This window comes from Hemitrygon akajei, chromosome 1 (assembly GCF_048418815.1).
Source record: "Hemitrygon akajei chromosome 1, sHemAka1.3, whole genome shotgun sequence".
NCBI lineage: Eukaryota > Metazoa > Chordata > Chondrichthyes > Myliobatiformes > Dasyatidae > Hemitrygon > Hemitrygon akajei.
The window spans coordinates 83,721,617-83,736,329 of NC_133124.1; the positions used below are offsets into that span (position 1 = coordinate 83,721,617).

Genomic DNA, 14,713 nt, shown 5'->3' on the forward strand with positions numbered 1-14,713 from the left:
TCACCCTCTCGAGTTCCTTCAGCAGATTTGTTGCTCCAGATTCCAGCATCTGCAGTCTGTTGTGTCTTGTAGGAAAGGCAAGATCTGCCCTATCCGTGACTCCAGTCAAGTGGCTACGTGGTTGACTCTGGAATAACCAGCAAGCCTCTCTGTTCAGAGACAATGGGTGTGAGTACAAAATGCTGGTTTTGCCAGCAATGCCCAAAACTGGGAAAATGCCCCACTTTTCTCTCCAGGTACAAATCTGAACTTGCTGGTAGGACAGCTGAGGGTTTATCTAATGTGGGGGAGAGTGGTGCATATCTGGTCAGAGCAATTAATTTTGCAGTTGATAGTTTTGGTTGGTTTGTTCAACTGTGGGGCTTAATTTTTTTCCACTGTGTGCCATATATTTGGGCACAGCAGTGGGTCCTGTTACTAGTGCATGTGTATTGAAATGCCATGCAAACCCACCATATGACAGGAGAATCACCTTCTCTACTGCAAAAACAAGTTGACATTTGGAGAGTGCAGTCCATTTAAGAATGAGATTCGCTCTCTCTTGCCAGGACTAGCCAAGAGCTCCCCATTCACTCAAACACAAATAGAAAGAGAAAATGGTTGAGCTGCTCGGGGGTTGGGCATCATCTACGAAGAGGGAAATATTTCAGTGCAGTAAACTTGCAGCAGAATTGGAGAAGCAAGAAAAACCATTTAAAATTGCAGGGAGGTGCAGGATTTTAAGATAGGCAAAGTTTGAGATAGTGACACAAATGCTGCTCGAGTGAGGGTAATGAATGATTGTTGACCATGGCTTCTCTGTCTGAAGGTTAAGTGAGCGAGACCCAAAGAGTAGAAGTATAACACATTGGAACAGTTGAGTGCAGAACACAGAAGTCGATGGAAATCTGAAATAAAAGAATACTAGAAGTGCTCAGCAGAGAGGTAATGTTGCAACTATATAGGACCCTGGTCAGACCCCACTTGAAGTACTATGCTCAATTCTGGTCACTTCACTACAGGAAGGATGTGGAAACCATAGAAAGGGTGCAGAGGAGATTTACAAGGATGTTGCCTGGATTGGGGAGCATGCCTTATGAGAATAGGTTGAATGAGCTCGGCCTTTTCTCCTTGTAGCGACAGAGGATGAGAGGTGACCTGATAGAGGTGTATAAAATGATGAGAGGCATTGATCGTGTGGATAGTTAGAGGCTTTTCCCCAGGGCTGAAATGGCTAGCACAAGAGTGCACAGTTTTAAGGTGATTGGAAGTAGATACAGTGGAGATGTCAGGGGTAAGTTTTTTTTTTACAGAGAGTGGTGAGTGTGTGGAATGGGCTGCCGGCTGCGGCAGTGGAGGCAGAAATGATAGGATCTTTTAAGAGACTCCTGGATGGCTACGTGGAGCTTAGAAAAATAGAGGGCTATCGGTAAAGCCTAGGTACTAAGGTAGGGACATGTTCAGCACAGTCAAAGGGCCTGTATTGTGCTGTAGGTTTTCTGTAATTCTAAGATCAGGCAGCATCAGCAAAGGAGAAACAAAGTTAATGAACTTGCAGTAGAACTGCTCAGTTAAAACTCAGAAGATGGGTAATTGAACATTGTTGAACCAGTTAGCTCTAGCTATTACTCAGCCAAATCCCTGGTTTTCTGGTTTCTAGCCCTATTTAAGGTGAGAGTAGCAGGGTTTGAGATCTGAGCTTGGTTATAGTGCTGTACTTAGACTTTGCTAGTCCGTGGATCCATTAGTCTGTATTAAGTGATAGTAAGAGGTGGTAGATGCAGAAGAAGAGGTTTTTGTGGGATTAAGAGAAGGAATTGTGTATTAAATGGTAAGTGTTTCTAATAAATGGAAGTATCAGTTGTAGATTAACAAATTTCAAGTCATATGCAGTGAAAATAAACCAGATTCTGATTCTGAGTTGATGAAATAAGGTGCAAAATGGAGACCTTTGGGTTCTTGTTGGAGCAGTTTGCACAAGCCATAATAAGCAAGATAGAAAATAACAGCGTGAAGCTTGCAGTTGGATCCAGTGATCATCTGTCAGGTTGTAGATGTTGTAGTGTTTTTAGTGGAGTTGATAAGATTAAGGATAACCTGATTGAGGTAACAAGCTAGTGATTGTTTTCAATATGGTAAATAGTGATTAAATTGTTTCTGGTGGCATTGTAACAGGCAGGAGTTTACTGCAAGTTATAGAGGAGAGATTAGAAAGTGACATTTTTTTGGAATGCTGCCATAATAGTTAAAGAAGCAGATTCAGTGTGTGAAAGGTTCACCTTCAATGCTGTAAAACACATGGAGCGAGTTGACCATTCAGTTAGGCCCAATACAATCTTCATCTGCCTTCCTTGATTCTGTAACCAGTAATATCGCTCCCTACTAAGCTGCCTGGACCTCAGCGAAGGTGGGGCCTGGGCAACTGTTCCCAGGAGGACTTGCATATTTCTACAGTACTTTGTAGTACTTTGTGTGAAGGTGTGCAGCAACCATTCCGAGTTCATTTTCTGCTGTTGTCAGCTGGTAAATGAACTAAGATCACTTTTGCTGAAACAATATCACCAGGTCTGAAACATCTGTAGATCTCTATCTTGTCTTTCTACAAATAAGTAAATTGAATTATCCTAGTCATTCTTCTCCATTGAGGTAAATCTACATTTTGCAAGAAAGTCTGTATTTTCCTAGCTAATACCCTAACCCTCGTATTGGTATTTTTGTTACTTATTTTCTCAAATATTAAGTTATGTGGGGAACAAGTTTTACAATGGCCATTGACAACACAATGCAGAACAATGTGTTTGATCAACTCTTGAAGTATATGTGTGCACTACTATACAATAGAGTTCTTTCAGAATATTATTTACTATAGATTTACTCTGGTGGGTAAATGGAGTTATAATGATGTGGAGTAACTGAAGTGGTCTGATAAGGACCCATAGATGGAAAGATCCTGAAGCATAAATTTTAAAGGAATTGAGATTTGGATTAGTTTATTGTCACATACACCAGGGTGCAGTGAAATCGAGTGCTCACATGAGTAAACGGCGAGCATTGCAATAATAAATGGTGACAAGTGCGAAGGATCAATGGTACAATCTGAGGTCGTGCAAAAGAAACACTTAAGTGACAATAACAGAATTACCAAGAGAGGTAGACTTAGAAGACTGAGAACACGACAGCACCACTGGAAAGGGGATGTGAAAAAGGGATTGGTTCAGGAGTCTGATAGTGGTGGGGGGGAGCTGTTCTTAAGTCTGGATGTCCAGGCTTTCAAGTTCTTGTATCTTCCTCTAGAAAGCAGAAGAGGCGAAAGGGGAATTGACAATGCTGTTAAATTCAAAGTTTGCAGAATCTCTGCATCTGCTTGTGGGAATGTGCAGAAGCCAACACTGTAAGGATAAGAAAGTCGCTAATAAATCCAAGAAGGAATGGAGGGAAGTGTCTTCATCCAGGAAGTGGATGAAGTTTGTACTCTGCTACTACCTGGTTATTTAGTTCAGGGGACGCAGGTTTAAGGTGATGAGTTAAGTGGTTTAGAGGGAATCTGGGGAAGAGGCTGGTTAGAATGTGGAGCGCACTGTTTAGAGGTGGGATGAAGGCAGAGACTTCGGTAACACTTAATAAGGAGCATTGAAATCGCCGAGATGTAATGGGCTACAGATGAAGTGTAGGTAAATGGAATGAGATGAGTCAGTATGAACATGGTGGGCAGAAGGGCCTATTTCTGTGTTTGTCTATTTGATCATCTGAGATGTGAATATCTCTCTGCTGTAGAATTTTGTTGTATTTCCTCCATTTTCTCTTGAATTGCTTTATTTGATGCTATACGGTTAATCCAGATCATTAAAGAACAACAGTGGCATCAAAAAGTATGCTTGATGTTGCTAATCTCACAGATAGAATTCAGCGAGTAAGTAGTTTTACAATATTCATGTCTGTTTGAAACAAATTGTATAAGTAACATTTGAGAACCGGGTTGGTGATCTTGGCTCATCTAACGCAAATGAGCTGGTTGTTCATTGTTAGAGTACTATAGTTGTGTCTGATTGAATCGCTCAGGACTGAGTTTCGATCACCAGTGTTTTGTGCAAGTTAGTAATTGCTGTTTCGTTTGGTCTATAAAAAGTTAGTCATTATGGATAGATCATATATTTACATAATATTGTATTTACATTGCATCTTCAAAACTTTGAAAGGCATCTTAGAATAATGGGAGTGAAGTATATAGGTAAAATCATGAACCTTTGAAAATTTTTCACATAATGTGCAGAGACTTGTAATATGCAAACTGATTTAGACCACATTTTCAATTACCTTCATGATAATAAGTCCAAGGAGCATGTGGGGTTTAATGTCTTTGTGACTACGACATTGGTTAGTAGACTGAACTTCACTTTCCGATCTCTGCTTCGCTGTAACTCTTCTGTCAGCTATTCACCCTACAATTTACTGTTCATGTTGATGAAACTAGACATAAGCCAAATTGGGCAAGAAGGAAGAACCTGGGTCTGAATGAGAGATTGATCGTGAGCTTCTCATTTCCATAACATTTTTCCAATCCACTTCATTTTACAGTTTTATGGTTGAAAGCTGGGTGTATTTAGACAGTTCCTCTGTTAGTCATTTGGAGTACTTTTACAACCTGCTTGGTATTATTCAAATGTTAACATTACATAAGCTCTTGTGAAGGTTAATCTTTTGAGTAAGTTTATATTAATCCTATGTTTGCTTTTTTTTCATTTAGTTAATGCAACCATCCCATTTGGAAAATTTAAATGCAGCAAATTAAATACATCTGGAATTTTTTAAAAAAGCACAGTAAATTCTGCTTAATCGTACAGCTGCTTAGGACAACTCTAAAAGAACAAAAGCTAATTGAGAAAAATGCTGGGGTTTCCTTTGAAACACTTGGGACACTATGCTTAATTGGGGCTGGGAGAATGTTGCAGAGCAGTTTCTAAGTAGCGTCAGTCACGTGTACTTCTGTGGCCATTAGACACAGACCCTATCTATGCCCCTCATACGTTTATAAGATCACTCTTTTCTCCTACACTCCAATTTAAAAAAAAAATCCCAACCTGCTCCACTTCATAACTCAGTCCGAGTCCAGCAGCATCCTTTAGTATCTCCCTTCCATGCGTTCCAGCGTAATGACATTTTTCCTATGACAAGAAAATTAATCTTTCTTAATTTTTTTCATATAGGGAAGTTAGGGGGGAGGGATTAAGGGGAGGGGGGAAGGGTCACATACTTTTTTTTTCTACACTTGTAATCATTTAAAAATTCAATTAAATAAAATTTAAAAAAAAAGAAGATAGTGGTTTAGCAACTTCTCTATTTTGCATAATTCTATAAAACTCTATCCATAGATTGCAGTCACCTTTATATAATATGAACTACTTGTTTCAGTGTGGTGTAAATTATTATCCCAGCTTTGTTTAATATATGTCCCTGTATTCCTAACAGGCATTGATTAGACCCTGGGGTCCACAGACCCCTTGCTTAATAGCTTTGGTCCATGGTATACAACAGGTTGGGAACTCCTGGATTAGAGAAAAACCTACTGGACTGGAGTTGAGGTTCTCCAAGTTCTCCCTGGAATCTGTTTCCTCATTGGGAAGATGGGATCACAGAATTGTCTTCCAGAGGCAGATATAACTTGGCCAGCTCAGCGCAGGTGCAGTGTGGCAGTGGTCTGCGCTGTCATCTTCTGAAATAAGATGTGCCAGAATTCTCCTCTCATCTCTCCAGCCTTGGTGGCTAACCCCCACAAGGTTGCATCTAAAGCCTCTGACTCTACCCCCTGTACTCATGACTGGGGCCAGATTCTGCTCCCATTCACCTGCCTGTTTGTAGATCATACCACCTTAGTGGATAGCACCCCAAATAACAATGGGTTGGCGTACAGGAAGGAGATAAAGAGCTTAGTGACAGTGTCATGACAACAACCTTTCCTTCAATGTCAACAAAACAAAACAGCTGGTCATTGACTTCAGAAAGGGAGGGGCTCCTGTCTACATCAACTGTGAGGCTGAGAGGGTTGAGTGCTTCAAGTTCCTAGGTGTGGATATCACCAAATCCCTGTTCTGCTCCAAACATATTAATGTTATGGCCACAAAAACTCAACAATACCTCTACCTCCATTGGAGGCTAAAGACATTTGGCATGTACCTGTTGACTTTTACCTATTTTTTTAAACCGATTTTTTGGATGCTTGACGGCTTGGTATGGCACTGTGACTGTAAGAAATTTCAGAGTTGTGGACACAAGATGGGAATTAGCCCCCCTCCCCACCCCATAGCCTTTGTCTCCTCAGTAAAGGAGCCAGCATAATCAAAGACCTGACCTACCCTGAGCACTTTCTCTCCTCCCAGCACTCTTCAGCAGAAGATACAGACACGTGAGAGCACCTACCACCAGGCTCAAGGACACTGTTATTAGACTCCTGAATGGAGCTCTTGTGGGATAAGGAGGACTCTTGGCCTCACAACCTTCCTGTTATGTTCTTACATTTTATTGTTTATGTACACTGCAATCTTTCAGTAGCTTTTACTTTATTCTGCATTGTTTCACTTTGCCTCATTCTAGCTCAATGCACTGTGTAATGGTTTGATTTGCATAAGCGCTATGCAAGACCAGCTTTTCACTGGTACCTTGGTACAGTTGACAGTAATAAACCAATACCAATTTACAGAGCACCTGATGCTGCACAGGCCAGTTCGAGCCTGTCCCCTCGGAGTTATCTCAGGAAACCCCCAATATTCCAGTGCCTTTGGGACTTCAGTGCTTAACCAGCAGATTTTCTAGACTATTGGATATTACATCTATAACTCAAGCATGCTTATAATTCTCTCTTACTTTAAATATTGCAAGGTGTTGTAATTTATCCAGTGAACTCGGTGAGCTTGAAGGGAATGGGGAAAAGGAGGTTATTGAGTTTGTGTTTCACAAGGTGAAACGCACCATTACTTCATTAGTCAAGCCCACACTTCTAGTAATCCATGGTTTGCATTGCAGTAATGTAGTTGTATGGCTAATGAGGATTCTGTGTACTAATGACTGAGCCATCAACATTCCCAAATAATTATATACTGGGTTTTACAGTAGAGATGCTCAGTCAGAGATCTTTTATGATCTGTTATGAAGGAGATGGAAAAGTCCAGGGTGGGGATTCTGGAGTTAAGGACCCAGACACAGATGACCACAAGGCCATGAATCATGGGAGCAGCATTAAGCCATTTGACTCACCGAGTCTGCTCTACCATTCCATTATGGCTGATTTATTTTCTCTCTCATTCCCATTCTCCTGTCTTCTCCCCATAACCTTTGACAAAGTTTCAGATCTCGTGCTGAATCTTTGAAAACTTCTGAGGTAGAGGTACTACTGTACTTTCTTTGTAATTGCACTGCGTATTGGGTCCAAGACAAGTCCTCTGAAATGATAGCCTGCACCTCCGGTTCCCCGATGAAGATTGGCTCTTGGACCTCTGGTTTCCTCCTCCTGAAATCAATAGTCAGCTCCTTGCTTTTGCTGACATTGAGTAAGAAGTTGTCGTCGTGGCACCACTCGGACAGATTTTCAATCTTCCTCCTAAGTACTGATTCATCACCACCTTTGATTTGGCCTCCAACAGTGGTGTCGCCAGCAAACTTAAATATGGATTTAGAAATGGTTAGTTGTCCCAGTTAACATCCTTCTTTAAGCATCATCAAAGTAATTGACTGTTGGACCATTCTGACACAGTTTTGTGGGGAATTGCCTTGTTTGAGATGTTGTCAATACTGTACGGATTCAGGCCCTTTGCCCCAACAGGTGTGTACTGACTACAGCGTCCTCCCAGCTAGTCCCAATGTCCTACATTTGGCCTAAATCCCTCTAGGCCACACTTCTGCATGCATCTATCCAAGTGCTTCTTTGGAAGCTATTTTCACATCCATCCTTGTTCTTATTCTCAGTTGGGTAGGCAAAGTTGAGAGATGAGAAGGGCACACTGTGGATCATCACCCCCCCTTTAAAACCACTGAAGATCGAAAGTGTATGAAAGATATTTTCTGGGCCTTGTACTCCAAATGTTTAACATTCATCAGATAATTCTGCATTTTGGAAATTCTTCCACATTCCTTTGGATTTGAGCATTGGGGGGAAATAATGGATTATTTCTTGGTGTCGATTGCATTTTATGGAGGTGAATACTATCACATACTGATTCTTTAGAGGTTATTGTTGGCTAGTATTTTCTAAATGTAGTTTGGATTTGTGACTGCAGATTAGACCCATTCCTGGGAATCAGCTCTTTTGAAGAAAATGAACTGTGTTTGGGGAAAATACCTATTTAGTTGTATCAATCTGGAATGATTTCTAAGCACTCAGCTCTTCTGCAATGCCATTAAGGAGCAGAGGGTTGAAAGCAGAGCTTGTGTAAGCAAGGCTTTGGTGGGAAGCAGCGTTCCCAACCCTACCAGCCCTTTCCTTCCTAATGCTGGAAGGTCATTTAATTTAAAGGACACCCAGAAAGAAGTCATTGGTTTTGCGATACCAGCTCTCTAATGTTACAGCATGAAGACCAGTCCTTTCCAGGACAGCTGCATGAAACACGGGAGTAAAGCTGTGGACACATGAAATGGAAACGGGGCTCAAAGGTACTAAGATTAAGTAGAGACAGGCAGGGAGGGAATGGGGAATCAGACGGCATTGTGTTGCGAGTTTCTGCTGCAGGTGAACGATCCTGCTGTCCTGGTTATTGCTTAGAAGCAGTTTGGTGTGGTCGTCCCATTCCCGAGGTGTGTCTGCTTCCAACTGTAGGGTGTTGATGGCGAAGTTGGAGTGGTCTGGATTGTATCGTGAAAGTGTTGTTTCATACAGTCCACAGCCCACGTTGGGTGTATTCTCATGTCTTGGTACCCTCTCTCACTCCATTTGATGGGTATTGTCCATCCACTCAGTGAGTTGCCTTCCCATTGTAATCCAAGGTATTTGGATAAACTCTTGCAGTTGGGAAAACATGGCTGCTGTAGATTTATGTCCAAGCCTCAAGTGAACTTGAGGCATTAGTGTGGGAATGGAGAGGAAATGTTGCCTGGGGCTTTCCTTCATGCCAATTAACTTGAAGCTAGACACCATTGTGTCCTTAACCAGTGCTGTGTGGAGGCAAAGTTATCTTCAGTGTTGACTGGAAGCAGAATCTGTTAGCCAGACATGCCTGAACCAGTTTTTTTTCCCCTTTAGTTTCAATCATGTCGATTATTGGTGTATTGATTTGACAATTTAAGTATTTTTTTGAGGTATTTAATACTCACCCGATTTTAGCAGAATGAGAGGGGATTTCAATGAAACGGAACTGAAAGGAATCTGAATCAAGTTTATTATCGCTATCTTATGTCATGAAATTTGTGGTTTTACAGCAAACTGTGCAGTACAAGATTTAAAAAGTACTATAATAGTGTTAAACTAAATAGTGCAAAAGACAAATAATAAGGTGGTGTTCCTAGGCGGTTCAGAAATGATGGTGGCAGGCTGTCAAATGGGAGAGTCTGGCACAAACACAGTAGTCTTGGGAAGCTAAGTGAAAGCTTAAGTGTTACTTTTTACTGTCAGCATGTTGATCAATTTATTCCACCATGTCACTGGTCTGTGAGTAATGTGATGTCATCACAGAGATTTCTGTACCTGGGGTTTTTCTAGCATGCTTTCCATAGTGAAGTGAACCAACTACTATTGCGTTTGAGGAATTGGATCTTGTCTCCAGAGCTGAGGATGGAAATCACTCATTAGGCCGCTGGAAGAAACCCTATCCATCTAGTTTTGAAATGAATCCTCTGCCTCTCTCAGTTCAAAAGCATCATTTGGGCTCTGCTGCTTGGCCGAATTCTTTGCTCAAACTCTGGTTCCAAAATTCTTTGAACCTTGGCTATGATTATAATTTGTTCTCTCAACCCATTGTTTATTGTTCTAAACTGTGGTGGATTGGGATCGAAGCTTGAATCTTAATCTCATGTTCCCTCTCTGGTTGAGGATTCAGATCTCCATTTACAAATCAGATATCAAATAAATTATCTTATCTGTACTTGTCAATAATCCCTCAGGTATTTGTGCTCCTCCAACTCTGGTCTGCTGGTTATCCATCCCTAAATAAGAACATAAAGGAAACGGGAATAGGAGTAGGCCACACAATCCCTCAAACCTTCCTTGCCATTCAATATGATCTTTGAGTCCTGGTGACAAACAACACAGAAACGTGGCTATCCAAGCACCTAGTGTATGGCAACCATTTTCACTGAACCTTTGTGGCCCCGGGCCTCCTTTCCTCTTCTTTCTAAAGCTCTCAATTCCTAATATTTTATAAATTTTTCTATTAATTGCTATGTTTTTGTGCCCTGACCATAACTCGAATTTCCTCAAGATTGACCTTTTCCCTCCTTATGTCATCTCTTGGGCGAGGTCTTGTATTATCTGCATTGATATTATTAATTATTGCTATAATTTATCTCCTTATATATCAGTTTTATGGTAATGCTTCTGTGAAAGATATTCATTGTTTTGCTGCATTAAAATAATTTCTAAAATGGAAGTTGTTAGATCCTATTTTATTGTGTACAGTTCTGCTTGCTCCATTGCAAGAAGGATGTTGAAACTTTTGAGAGGGTGTAGAAAAGGTTTATCAGGTTTCTATCTGAATTTGAGGACATCAGCTATAAGGAGAAGTTGGAGAAACTTGGGTTGTTTTCTTGAAGCAATGGAGGCTGAGGTGAGATCTGATATAAGTTTATAAAAATTATGAGTGATATAGATAGGGTGGACAGCTAAAGCTAAGTGCTAGACAGCCTAGCTTTAAGCGGAGAAGTTCAAAGGATATCTGCAGGGCCTGCATGGTGTGGTAGGTGCTTGGAGCATGCTGCTGGGGCGATGGTGGAAGCAGAATAGGTGGTGGTGGTTAAGAGGCCTTTGAATAGAGGTACTTGAATATGCAAGGTATAGAAGGATGTGGATCATCCTCAGACAGAAGAGGAATTTAATTTGGTATTGTGTTTGGCACCGCCACTGAGCTGAAGGGCCTGTTCTCGTGGTGTACTGTTCCATGTTCTAAGTCATGCAAAGGTCAATAGGGGATATAGGGAGGAGAAGGATTGTAGTGGGTGAGAGTGTTTTTTTTCTGTGTGTAGGTGAGAAAATGAATTCTGAAGTGTGAATGGCAGTGTGATTGTCCTCTGTCCCGGACACCCTAAGTAAACTCTGGTAGTGTGCATGTTTGTGCCTCAAGTATTTTGGGTAGAAACTGTGCAATGGTCTGTGTGTAATCACTGGAGAAATGAGATGCAGAAATGGTTGGAAAAGGATGGGCAGTGAGCACTGGGGGTCTTATTACTGCTAGTTGTAATGTTGCCCGAGATTGCTCTGCGCAGTATTGGCCTGAAGAAGGGACACCTCTGTTATGATCCAGTGGCCATTTGAAGGAGTTTCAGGGACTCTGTGTTATTGAAATAATTTGTGTTAAAAGGGGGAATGTTGGAAGTTACAGCAAAGAAGAGGCTAAAGTGGTGTGTTAGCGAAACAGAGCGCGAATGCTTTGTACATCTTTTCCTATATGTTGAAGTTTATTAAGGCAATAGTCAAGATGATAAACTGACAGAAAGTTTGCAGACATAGTACAGTCACTGAGGCTGAACAAAGCCTTTGAAAGCTTAACTCTTCTCTGTACAGCCTGAGAATGAAAGTCACTGAACATACTAAGTCAAGATAAAGATGCAAATAAAGGTTTCTAGGGAAACACTTGATATTGGGCGGTTATCTTACTAATTCTCAAGTATTATTAACCTTTAAGGTGTAGATTACATTGGTTATTAAACCTGAAATATATATTATGATTGGTATTTAAATATGCAAATGTTGGGGTTTAGAAGTGCACAGTATTTCTATTATCAATTATTGGTCAATAAATTGCCATTTTTTTTGTACTACTAGTGAATTTTTGTATAAAAATGAGGTTTCTTTGTTCAGGCTTCAGAGCAGTTTGGTGATGGGCCAGGCTGTTCTCCATGCACACGAGTAAATAAAGTGTGATTGAGGAATGAGTGTGAGTTGTCAGTTCAGTTAATCAGCAATGTCAGATCCAACAGTTTTGAGCTCACTTTTACTGAGTATAGCTATTATTCCAAATTCTCTAACTCCTGTCTCCAGGTCAATAGACTAAGCCTCTAGATCCTGGGGGTTAACCCTTCAGTTAATGCTGGGGTCCATGGCATAAAAATGATTGGGGACCCCTGCCAGGTTTAGTAGGTTGACCACTACATCACTGTATTGGCTCACCAGTCCCTGAAAAGAAGTACAGCTATTTCAAATTTATTTCTACAAAGGACCTGGGATTCAACAAAAGGAGACATGTTTAGATCATAAAACAATATCCCTTTAGTTGTACTATATTTGACTACCTGCAGTTGCTCCTTTGTAACTAACATTTCAGCTTAAATAGATCTGAAAACTAAGATGACAGTCAGCAAGCCTGTCTGTGACTCTGACATGTCCTAGACAAATGTATTTATCTTTGGTTAATAAACTTGAGCAGTCTCTTAAAATTTACATGTTATAAATTCAGCTGATAGGTAGATATTGGAACCTTCCCTGTGGAGTTTTGAGATGAGTAGGTTTAAAAGAATAGCAGATGATCTCATTGAAACCAGGTTAGGTGTTCTTGGAGGATGCATCCTGTTTTGCAGTGGTGCAGCTGGTAGAGCTGCTGCCTGACCTGCAGCATCCTTGGGTTCAATCCTGACCTCTGCTGCCTTATGGAGTTTGCATGTTCTCCTTCTTGATGTGTTGGTTTTCACGATCTGCTAAAGGTCTGGGGTTCATAAGTTAATTGGTTACTGTAAATTGTCCCTAGGTGAGTGGAAGAACTGTTGGAAATGTGAGGAGAACATATTGTGTCTATGTGTTGGGGCCCAGGGCAGGTCACCTGAACCATCTTTGAACCATTTTTGAACTAGTTCACTGGTTAAAGAGGAATTGACTGGGCAGCGGATTTGAGAGGATCCCTCCTCCCGATTTAAAAATGATGGCCAAAGATGAAGGCTTCAGGATATGGTTCTCATTTACAAGTGAACAACAAGGATGATTTACCATGGTTAATAACTGCTGACATGACTGCTGAGCTGTGGCATGTGCTACCAGGAAGTTTGGAGAATTGGGTTCATTCTACTGAAAAAGGAAGTGGGCAGAAACATTGAGGGCAAAATGGCAGCAGTGCTGATGGGAAGGACTTGGGATATGTACAGGTTAGAGCTCTAAATGTATTTGCTGACAGGATCTGGATTTCTTTTTGCAAAATTTAATGTCTATTCCTAATTGCCTTAGTTTTGAGTGGACAAAGTTGTTGGGTTTAGAGTTAAGTCAAAGCCACAAATGGGTAACTGTGTCCTTGAAGGACATTGGTGATTCAGATGGGCATAGATTTACCCAAGAGTCAGCATATTAATAATGGGTCAAATGGTCTCTTTCATTTCAAATCCCTCTGACTCTATGATACAACCTGGCACTAAGAGCAATGCAGCATATCTTAATTTTATTCGCCCTCCATCCTGCGAGAGGTGGATGACAAAACAATTTTGTGATGCATGGCAGAACAAACTTCCTTTCTGTTGAATCCCTTTGCTAGCACTTGAATGTCTAGTGAAGTGTAATGTTTGATAACACCCAGTACTAGAAGCTTTAAACATTAGTGACTTCCTCAAATGACATTAGTATTGGGTCTGGACTAGCACTGGGCGTGAAGTGATTTTATGCAGATGAAATTTTTGCCAGACTGATTTGCTAGATTTGGTTTCACCTGCCAATTTATCTATAGCCCACCACTATGTTCTACATTTTGTAATGTTGAGAAGGAATAGTAGTTTGATATTGATCAGACTTCCACAATACTCATGAATAGCAGTGCTTAAGATGATAAGAAGTCAGTGCCTCTCAGTCTTATTCCACCATTCAATAGGCCCATGGCTTTTAGTGTGAAACAGCAAAGAAGTTTGCCTTTCAGCCCACTGTATCCACACCCAACCCTTTCCTCATTTACACTAATCTCACTTGCCTGCATTCGTACCTGATCCTCTTCTGCCTTGACTACTAAAGTGTACAGAGTCCAAAACTACAGGGCACAGATACAAGAGAAGAGGGGAGGGACTTGAGAGATGTGAGGAGCAACTTTACAGAGAGGGCAGTGAGTACCTGGAATGAGTTGCCAGACAAGGTGGTTGAGGCGGGTGTAATTGCAATGTTTTGGAGGTATTTGGATATGTATTTAGGGGAGGGACTGGAGGGTTCTGAGCTCAGCGTCGGTAACTGGGATTAGCAGGGAGCTGTGATTGGCATGGTCAGTTTGGTTGAAGAGCCTGTCTCTGTGCTGAATTGCTGTCTGTCTCCAAGTGCAATAATTGCATTTGATTCCATCACTGCTTCTGGCAGTGCATTCCCGATATTGACCACTCCATAATGTAAAACCGAATTCTCTGGTACAGAAACTGCTGCTGATTCTATCTCGCACTCAGTGGGGAACATCTCCAGCCCCCTGGAATGGAGCATTTCAAAGGGTCGTGGACCCTTTGGATAAAGAAGGTCTCCCCTTCTCAGCCATTGATGTCAGCCTCTTGCCCTGAAGCTACATTCGACTCACCGGCCTGAGGAAATGGCCTCTTGGCATCCACCTTGTCAGTCCTTCTTGGAGACGCAAAATTCTGCAGATGCTGGAAA

The 14,713-nt window shown here is 41.3% G+C and overlaps 1 protein-coding gene across 5 annotated transcripts in view; it reads left to right on the forward strand.

Moving 5' to 3' along the window:
• LOC140728294 (protein spire homolog 1-like) overlaps positions 1 to 14,713 on the forward strand; it is a 258,068-nt gene that overhangs the window by 15,221 nt on the left and 228,134 nt on the right. The gene's annotated exons all lie outside the window — the stretch shown is intronic.